The sequence below is a fragment of the Alexandromys fortis genome, unplaced genomic scaffold (genome assembly GCF_014885135.2).
Source record: "Alexandromys fortis isolate MF-2015 unplaced genomic scaffold, M_Fortis_MF-2015_v1.1 scaffold_5, whole genome shotgun sequence".
Classification (NCBI taxonomy): domain Eukaryota; kingdom Metazoa; phylum Chordata; class Mammalia; order Rodentia; family Cricetidae; genus Alexandromys; species Alexandromys fortis.
Genome location: NW_026067924.1, coordinates 11,845,881 through 11,854,732, shown reverse-complemented (window position 1 = coordinate 11,854,732; position 8,852 = coordinate 11,845,881). Strand labels below are relative to the sequence as shown.

Below are 8,852 nucleotides of genomic sequence, written 5' to 3'. Positions count from 1 at the left end.
AATGTATTCCAAACGCAAATATAGATTATTTGATGTCTTGGATTTTCCCCCATTGCTAGTCAGTCACTTTCATTCACTCCTTTACCCCTTCATTAAAACAGGAAGTGAGCTCTCCTATGTCAGGCACGCAATGAGTCAGGCACTGAGAGGCAAGGGGCAGCCTTACCACGCAGTTTACCGAAAGGACTTCCCACAGGTATTTAATGCGGGAGACCCTATTTAAGAGGACTCAGTGGAATTGCTCATTCTTGGAGGGTTGGGTGTGGGGGTGAAGTTGGAATTTGAAGACCCTAGTTGTGTGTGAGCAAGTAAAACACACAGAGGAGAGAATTAACATCTCTCTGGGGGAACAGGGAAAGCCACCTGGAAGATGAGAACTCAGGGAACGGGAGCCTTCGTCATGATTAGAGGACTTATTGTATTAAAAGATGGCACAGGAGGCTGCAAATGGTTTGGAAAAAAAGTCGTGGGTGGTCTGCAGATTGCTGAACAGTTTTATTTACATTAAATTGCAAGTCCTTGATAGGACTATAAGGCAATCAGAGGCAGCCAGGAGTGTAAAGTATGCAACAGGTAATAGGGCATACACTGTGTGAGGGTAAGTTGTAGAGAGAGAGACAGACAGACAGAGACAGAGAGAGAGACAGAGAGAGAGAGGAGCAGAAGAGAGAATTTGTAGGATGAAAATGTAAGTATCCATTAACCAAGAGAGCCAAAGGAAGACCAAGAAAATAGTTATTAGGAAAGACAATTGATCATTAAATAGGTGTAAATGATGTTGAAACATGTCAAACCCAACCACATTGGTTGAGCAAAGCTCTCTGAGTCTGTATCAAGCCACATGTTCTGTATTAAGAGCGTGGTGTTTACTTTTTTGCACATTCAGCTACATGTGGAGCTAAGGATCTGCATCTCTGTGATGTCAGCTATATATATGTGTGTGTGTGTGTGTTCAAATGTGTGCATGCACATACATGTGTGCATGCTCATTTGGAAGGCATATTAATGTCACATACCTTCTTCTATTGGTCTCTATCTTGTTTTCTAAGACAAGGTTTCTCACTGAATCTAGAACTTATTTATTGGCTAGGCAGTGGCTCTAGGGATCCTCCTGTTCCCACCTTCCTGCAGTGGGATCATATGTATAAACTGTATAAACTACCAGGTTCACCTTTACATGTAGGTGAGGACGATCTGAATTTGGGTCCTCATCCTTGCACGGTCAGTACGTTATCCACTGAGCCATTCCTCAGGCCCCAGAGTGTGAGATCTAACAAATCATCCAACCAGAATTGCCTTCAATTACTTAGCACTGAAGACTCACGGTACAGCTTTTAGGGTGGGGACTCAATTGTTTAGAAGGAAAGCTAGTATCTGATCTAAAATGATGCTCCTTCAGACACCAAGCATTTGAATGTTTGTCCCTCCATGATCAAAATATTCCCCAAGGATCCTGGACACACTTGTGCATTAGAGGATAAGCCACAATGGCTGAACTGACTGCTTCTAGAAGGCTTGTTCATGGCAAAGGGAACACTTGCTGCTGTATTGAGTATGTCATGGAGGCTGTGAAAGTCCCCCTGCAGATCCTTGTAAACACTTGGTCCTCAGTTACTGGAGCTATTGGAGTAGTTATGTAGCTTTTAAGGGATGGGAGCCATACTGGCAGGCTTGGATCACCATGGGATAGACTTTGAGGGCAATGCCTTCTTCTAGTTCTGGCCCAAGCTCTCTGCCACCAAGACTTGAAGGGCTCTTCCACATAGTCCTGCTGCAAAATAAAACACTCTCCATTCCGTAATGAAATAGGCCTGAGACTGTGAGCCAAGATACATCTTTCCTCTTTTTTTTTTTTTTTATATTTATTTATTAGGTATACCATATTCTGTCTGTCAGGCCAGAAGAGGGCACCAGACCCCATTACAGATGGTTGTGAGCCACCATGTGGTTGCTGGGAATTGAACTCAGGACCTTTGGTAGAGCAGGCAATGCTCTTAACCTCTGAGCCATCTCTCCAGCCCCCACATCTTTCCTCTTTTAAATGACTTCTGTCAGGAACTTTATGGCTGAAATAAGAGAAGTACCCAATATAGAGGCCAGCATGGGCCAGTGACTCTACAGTGCTTGGGAGTTCTTACACAGTTTTCAGTCAATGCCACCTTCTCCTATCATGAGGAGTTAAATGCTAGTCTCCTAAAACATACACGATTAGGTCTTGGTATTTGGATCTATTTGGAGACAGGATCTTTACAGAGGATATTTATAATGAGGTCAGAGTTGGGGATCCAGTCTTTGTGGTACAAACCTGCTTAGTATGTTCAAGGCCCGGGGCTCAATCCTAAGTATCGCAACAACAACAACAACCAAAGAAAATATGCTTTGCCAGATGTGTTGACACCACATGCCTGTAATCCTCTCATGTAGGAGGTAGAGACAAGGAGATGTGGGATGTAAAACAAAGCCCTTCCACAAAAAAAAAAAAAATGAAAACGAGAAGGCACTAGAGTTGTCCCCAGTACATGCTGATGTCTTTGGAAACATGGATGTTTGGACACAGCAATCTGAACAGAAGGAAGACAGTGTGATAGAGGATCCTATAAACCCAGGACACAGGTTCTCTCACTTCTCTTACAGGCCAGTAGGAGTCCACCATGCTCACCACCTTGAATCTGGACCTCTGGCTTCTAGAAAAGTAAGACGGTGGATTTCTATTGTGTAAGGTGCCCGGTTTGCGGTACTTTGTTAGAGCAGCGCTAGAAAGCTAATAACACACACTCCCAAAGCTATGGAACCTGCAATTTCTTCTCAAATAAGAACAACAGTTTTTGTTTTATTTTGTTTTAACTGGCTGAACAAAGTACAGGGTGAACTTTTCCTGGAAGGCTGCCTTTTGAGCTGTGCTGCTCAAATGATGAGGAGCAAGAAGAAACATTTGACACTGCTTTTCTGAAGAGTTCGTGTCCACCTCTGAGTGGGAACCAACCACAGCTGACTCTCACTGATCAGGATGCTTCCGAGGATCACAGAGGAGCCCCAACAAGTATTCCAAACAGGTTTCAAGCAGATGCAGTTTCTTCCTTAAAATGCATGAACATCCTGGCAGCGAGGCAGCCTCCTCCTCGTCCACTCCTCTCTAGAAGTAATTTTCAGGACAAGCTCAAACACAGCTCTCACAGTTGGTTACGGGAGGAGTTAATGACTCCGTGCTCAAAAGGAATGACTTTTCTGAATTATCCATTTGACAAATCTCCCTAAGGTAACACCCGCTACCCCCTGCTTGCTCCTCTAATTGAAGTTAGCAACTGTATATCAGTCAGTTGAAGTCAACTCCCAGAAGGCACGAATCTTTGTCTTTCATTTCTAAAGAATACTAAGTCTGCTGTTAGAAACCAAGCTACCTGGAAGCTTCCTCTGACACTTTCTGAAAGTTCTCTGGAAATCTTTCCTGCCAGCCAGCCACGCTAAGGTCCTCCTTGCTCTGGGCCCAGCTCTCCACAAAGGCAGTTAGCTTCTCACAAGAAATGATTGGCATTCACAGAACCTTGTTCTTCTCCAAAGGATTCCCCTCATTGGCTCGTCATAGGCATCTGAACTTACTAATAAATGTACCAGTTTGAAGTTAGCTTGTGGCTTCATTTCTGCATGAGAAGAAATAACCTCTGGGGCCAGAGAGATGGGCCCGTTGTTAAGAGCATGTACTTCTCTTTCAGAGAACCCAGGTTTGGTTCCCAGAACCCGTGATGGGTTGCTTCTAACCTCCTGTAACTGCAGCTGCAGGGACTTAGTCAGCCCTCTCTCCAGCAGTCACCTACACTCACATGTGTGCGCACCTGCCTCTATCATAAATATACTGATCAGTTTTCTCCAACGGACCTCACTAATTATTCAAACCACACTTAAGAGCAGGCTCAGCAGTTGATGACCAACACAAAACAAACTCAAACTCAATGGTACTTTTGGAGTTTGGTTTTGTTTTTTGTTTTGTTTATGTCTCACAATGCTTTGTCTGGGCTGTTTTGTTTGCTTTATATATGCTTTGTTTATATATTATGGCTTCCAATTTTGTTTTTATATGTTTTCTGTGTGTTATAACATGTGTGTGTCAGCATCTATATGTTTCAAGTGCTTTCTCTTTGGCTTTTTTTTTCCTGTTTGTTTGGTCCTGTTCTGGTTTGTTGGCTTTTATTTTATCTTCTTCTTATTATTTTGGATGTCTGTATTCTAACAATAATGAAAAGGTGTGGATTTCGGTGGGTGGGGAAGTAGGGAGAGTCTGGGAGGATTTGGGGATGAGAAAACTATAATCAAAATATAGTATAAAAATTTTTCAATAAAAATCATACTAAAAAATATTTCTTAAAAAGATAAAACCTTCCTTTTTTCCCCGACATCTTAGGGAGGCTGCAGTGGTTGTTGCCACTCTCCGAACTTCATCATTGCCGCCCAAGGATGACAAGAGGAAGAAAGATGCCGGAAAGTGGGCCAAAAAAGACAAAGACCCAGTAAATAAGTCTGGTGGCAAGGCCAAAAAGAAGAAGTGATCCAAAGGCAAAGTTCAGGACAAGCTCAACAATCTAGTCCTGTTTGACAAGGCTACATACAACAAACTCTGTAAGGAAGTGCCCAACTATAAACTTATTACTCCAGCCGTGGTCTCTGAGAGACTGAAGATTTGCGGTTCATTAGCCAGGGCAGCTCTTCAGGAGCTCCTTAGTAAAGGGCTTATCAAGCTGGTTTCAAAGCACAGAGCCCAAGTAATTTACACCAGAAACACAAAGGGTGGAGATGCCCCAGCTGCTGGTGAAGATGCATAAACAGGTTCAATCAGCTGTACTTTTGGAAAAATAAAACTTTATTAAATCAAAAAAAAAGATAAAACCTTCATGACTTATCCACTCTCTGATTCAAGGTAAATATTATTGTCAATTAGGGGAGTGTAAGAATGTGAGCAAAATATCCCATAATATTTCCCCCTTTTGTCTAATAAAAGGGAAGGTTTTAACTCTAACACAGTAAAACTATATATAATAAGAACAATTATCAGTTAAGAATTATATTTACAATCTCCCATCCATTCATATTTGGTAAATTCAGAGAAAATACTCCTTTATCTATTGTATCTTGGTTAGTCCGAAGTTTTGTACCTAATTGAAATTTCTATTCTAACTTGTATTGCCAACCCAGAACTATCTTTTAAGACCTCAAAGCATTTTCTTAGATAAACAATTTAAGCTTTTATGTCTCTCAACATTATATATGTTATAACTCTTTTGTGAGTTTCTTTTCTGAATTTGCTAACAAGGAAAACCGTAACTATAACTATCTACTCTTCAACCCCATCAGACATCTGAGAAGGATATAATACTACCTGAGTAAACAGGAAGTGCAGATCAAACAAATGCCAAAACTTTAGAATCAGAGAGTGAAATCCCATCATGAAGCCTTACCTTCCTTTACACAAAATGTATATTCATGTTCATTTTGTATGACTATACAAAATTTGTACACAAAGTGACATATTTATCTAATGGAATATTATATAGCCAGACAAAGACAAAGACAACGTACTAATTATTGGTACATGTTAACTCCATGGAGGAGCCTTGACAATGGGCTACATTTTAAAAGCCAAACACAAAAAGGGTCATGTTGATAGCTGCCTTTAAATAAAATATACAGACTCATGAAAAGGAGTAGATAAGTGGCCGGCAGCTGCTGAAAAGAAAGGGAATGTGGAGTGGCCATTCATGAGTCTGGTGGGATGTCCCAAAATTGGAGGGTGGTGATGGATACACACTCTCACAACCATACCGGAAACTGTTAAATTGTGTAGTGTAATAGGGTGAACTGACTCAGGAGAAGGATGGACAGGGTGGGGGTGGGAGATGAGAGTTGTCAGGATATAATATGAGAAAATTTTTTAAAAATAATAAAATTTGCTGGGTGGTGGTAGCATACTCCTTTAATTCCAATACTCAGAGGCAGAGGCAGGCAGATCTCTGTGAGTTCAAGGTTAGCCTGGCCTACAGAGTGTGTTTTAGGTCAGCTAGAGCTACACAAAGAAATCCTGTCTCATAAACCAAATGAATGGGTGAATGAATGAATGATTTTAAAAATTTAAAAAGGGTGAACATCTAAATACCATCCCAAAACATTTTTTTAGGTCTCTCGCAGAAATGTTAGCCCCGGCAGAAACAAAATAAGGTGTTCTTCCCTCACTTTTAGGAAGCGTGTTGGGAACAGACGGTTTGTTCCTGAGGATGATATAGGAGCCTGCTGAGCTACTGCCCCTGCTCCTGAGCAATGCCGCCTGCTTCCAGATCAACAGGCTCTCCCAGGTTCCTGAAACCTTGATGCTATTTTCACCTCTACACTAAATTTCGCCACGTTAAAAACAAAGCAGAAATCCCTGCGTACCTCCACTTTCAGAAATCCAAACCTCCCACAAGTGTTTCTGATTCCCCATTGTTAGAGGCACAAGCCTGGGAAAATCAACTTCACCACGTTGGCGGAAATTACCTTCATCCTGCCACTGGCTTCCACTCACCAGAGGAACAGTATTTGGTTATTGCTCGCTTATTTATTCCAGGCAGCCATGTCTGGACTCAAACCATGTGTATCAGTCCCGCAGCCAATGAAATGTTTTGGGGCCGGTTCATTTTCCGACCATAGCAGTGGGATGTTACAGCAGACTATACTTAAATACAAGCACTTCAAACTGATACTTACTGTGTGCTGCCCCACCTCAAATTATAAGTCACTATGAAATTTAAAATGAAAATCACCAACTAGGGCAAGAGTATAAGTGGAATATGAGTTTCTGGCGTGTGGCACTTAATCGGATACAAGGCTTGGAAATTAGGCAGCGAATTCTCAAATGCTCCAAGGTAATTAAGTAGGAAAGGAAAGAAAAGAGAAAGAGATGAGAACTTTATTTTTGCTTCCTCTAAAATAAGAATTTGAATCTCTTGTTGGTAAAAAGCAAAGTCATTTGTTGGCTTCAATGGCTTCACCTTCACGTTTTGAAATCAGCAAAAGTCAGGAAAACATCCAGGTTGAACCTCGGGCCAAACTCATTTATTGTGTATAAAATTAAGTTTCTGGAACCCTGAAGCTGGTTGCAATTCCAGGAAGATTTCTCAGGAGAAGTCAGCGAAATAGATTAATGGGAGCGGCTTCAGTAACTCACCAAAGGGCCCACACAGGCCCAGGCAGCCCTGGCCTGCCCCAAGCAGGGCCATCTTGTGGGACAGAGTGATAATTGCCCGGATGTGAAGTCCTTTCCCAGTTTCCTCTTAGTGGCCTATTGTTGATTTGTTGTCTGTATCTTGGTCTAGACCCTACAGCTATTTGCTTTCTCACCAGGGCAAGAACTTCTCTGTGTCCAATGTATACAGAAATAGAACTCTTTTAGTGTGTCCCCAGAAAATGGTTTTTTTTTAAGCCTCAAAAAAATGCTGAAGTCAGGGTACAATTGTTACACAGATCCCCACCTTCTCTGACAATTTCATAGGTAATTATCAGCCTCCTAGCTTTGATCTTTTATCCCAGGAATCATGGAACAGACCAAACAGAACAACCTCCCCCCGCCCCTGGGGGAGGAGGGGGAAACAGAGCCAAGAATGCTCGCGGAATAGAAAGTAATTTGGGCTCATGATTGAGAGTTGGTGGTAATGGAACTTGGCTGTTACAATACACATAAAAATGTAAAGGTCCGATCTCTTACCCATCATGTTTCATAAAGCACATATTCTAAATAAAGCACACAGAGTGTTACATATAAGTATGCCTTAAACTGAATAGAAAACATATTCAACAAAACAAACATTTGAGTTTCAACAAAGCATCGCTTTGCAACTGCTAATGATTCGCCAGTGAAGAGATGAACGGACCCCAGTTTGGTGCTGTGTTGTTTATATAACTACAGAGTCATCACAGATCGAAAGTACTAGAAAGGGAACAGAGAGCACTGTGGGATAAATGTTGCACCCAGACTTACAGGATCATGGAATGTTCCCTATGAAAAGCAACATACAAAGAGAACTTCGATGTGCCATATAGTCTACATATGTGTGCTGAACACCTAAAATGGATCAGCAGACATTGGTATAGTCTCTGGGGTGGGCGACAAGTAAAATGAAGTCCTGTCTTCACCAGCCTGGCAGGCCCTGATGGACGAGATACAGTAAACAGAGCAGTGGAAGTGTAAGCAGTGGAAGCCTCAAACTCACAGCAATCCTCCTGTTTCAGCCTGCCAAGTCCTGGGATGACAGACATGTTTCCCCGGGAAAGCAGTTTTATTGTTTGTTTGGTTTCTTGGTTTTTGTTTTGTTTCTCAAGACAGGGTTTCTCTGGGTAGCCCTGGCCATCCTGGAAGGTTGGCCTCAAACTCAGAGTTCTGCCTGCCTCTGCCTCTCAAGTGCTGGAATTAAAGGTGTGTGCCACCACCGGGCTGAGAAGCAGTTTTAAAGGGTCCTTCCTGTCGCTGGGATGAGAAAATGACCTCTAAGGGAACAACTAAGGAAGGGGGTAGATGAGATAAGACGAAGGCGCATTTAACTAAACAAAAACAAGGGTGGGGACAAGAGACTTGGCTGTCGGTAGGACCTGAGTTCAGATCCACGGTGCACATGTAAAAAGCCAAGCATGTTCCAGTTTTGTGGCATACAGGCTTTTGTAGTAAGATCTAATGATTCTCTGAATTTCCTCCGTGTCTGTGGTTATGTCCCCCTTTTCATTTCTGATCTTATTTATTTGTGTGTTCTCTCTCTGTTGTTTAATTAGTTTGGATAGGGGTTTGTTGATCTTGTTGATTTTCTCCAAGAACCAACTTTTTGTTTCATTGATTCTTT

At 42.0% G+C, this 8,852-nt stretch overlaps 1 pseudogene; it reads left to right on the top strand.

The window, feature by feature from the left end:
• The first annotated feature begins 2,651 nt into the window (after positions 1 to 2,651).
• Positions 2,652 to 4,814, top strand: LOC126501636 (40S ribosomal protein S25-like; annotated as a pseudogene).
• The last annotated feature ends 4,038 nt before the right edge of the window (positions 4,815 to 8,852 follow it).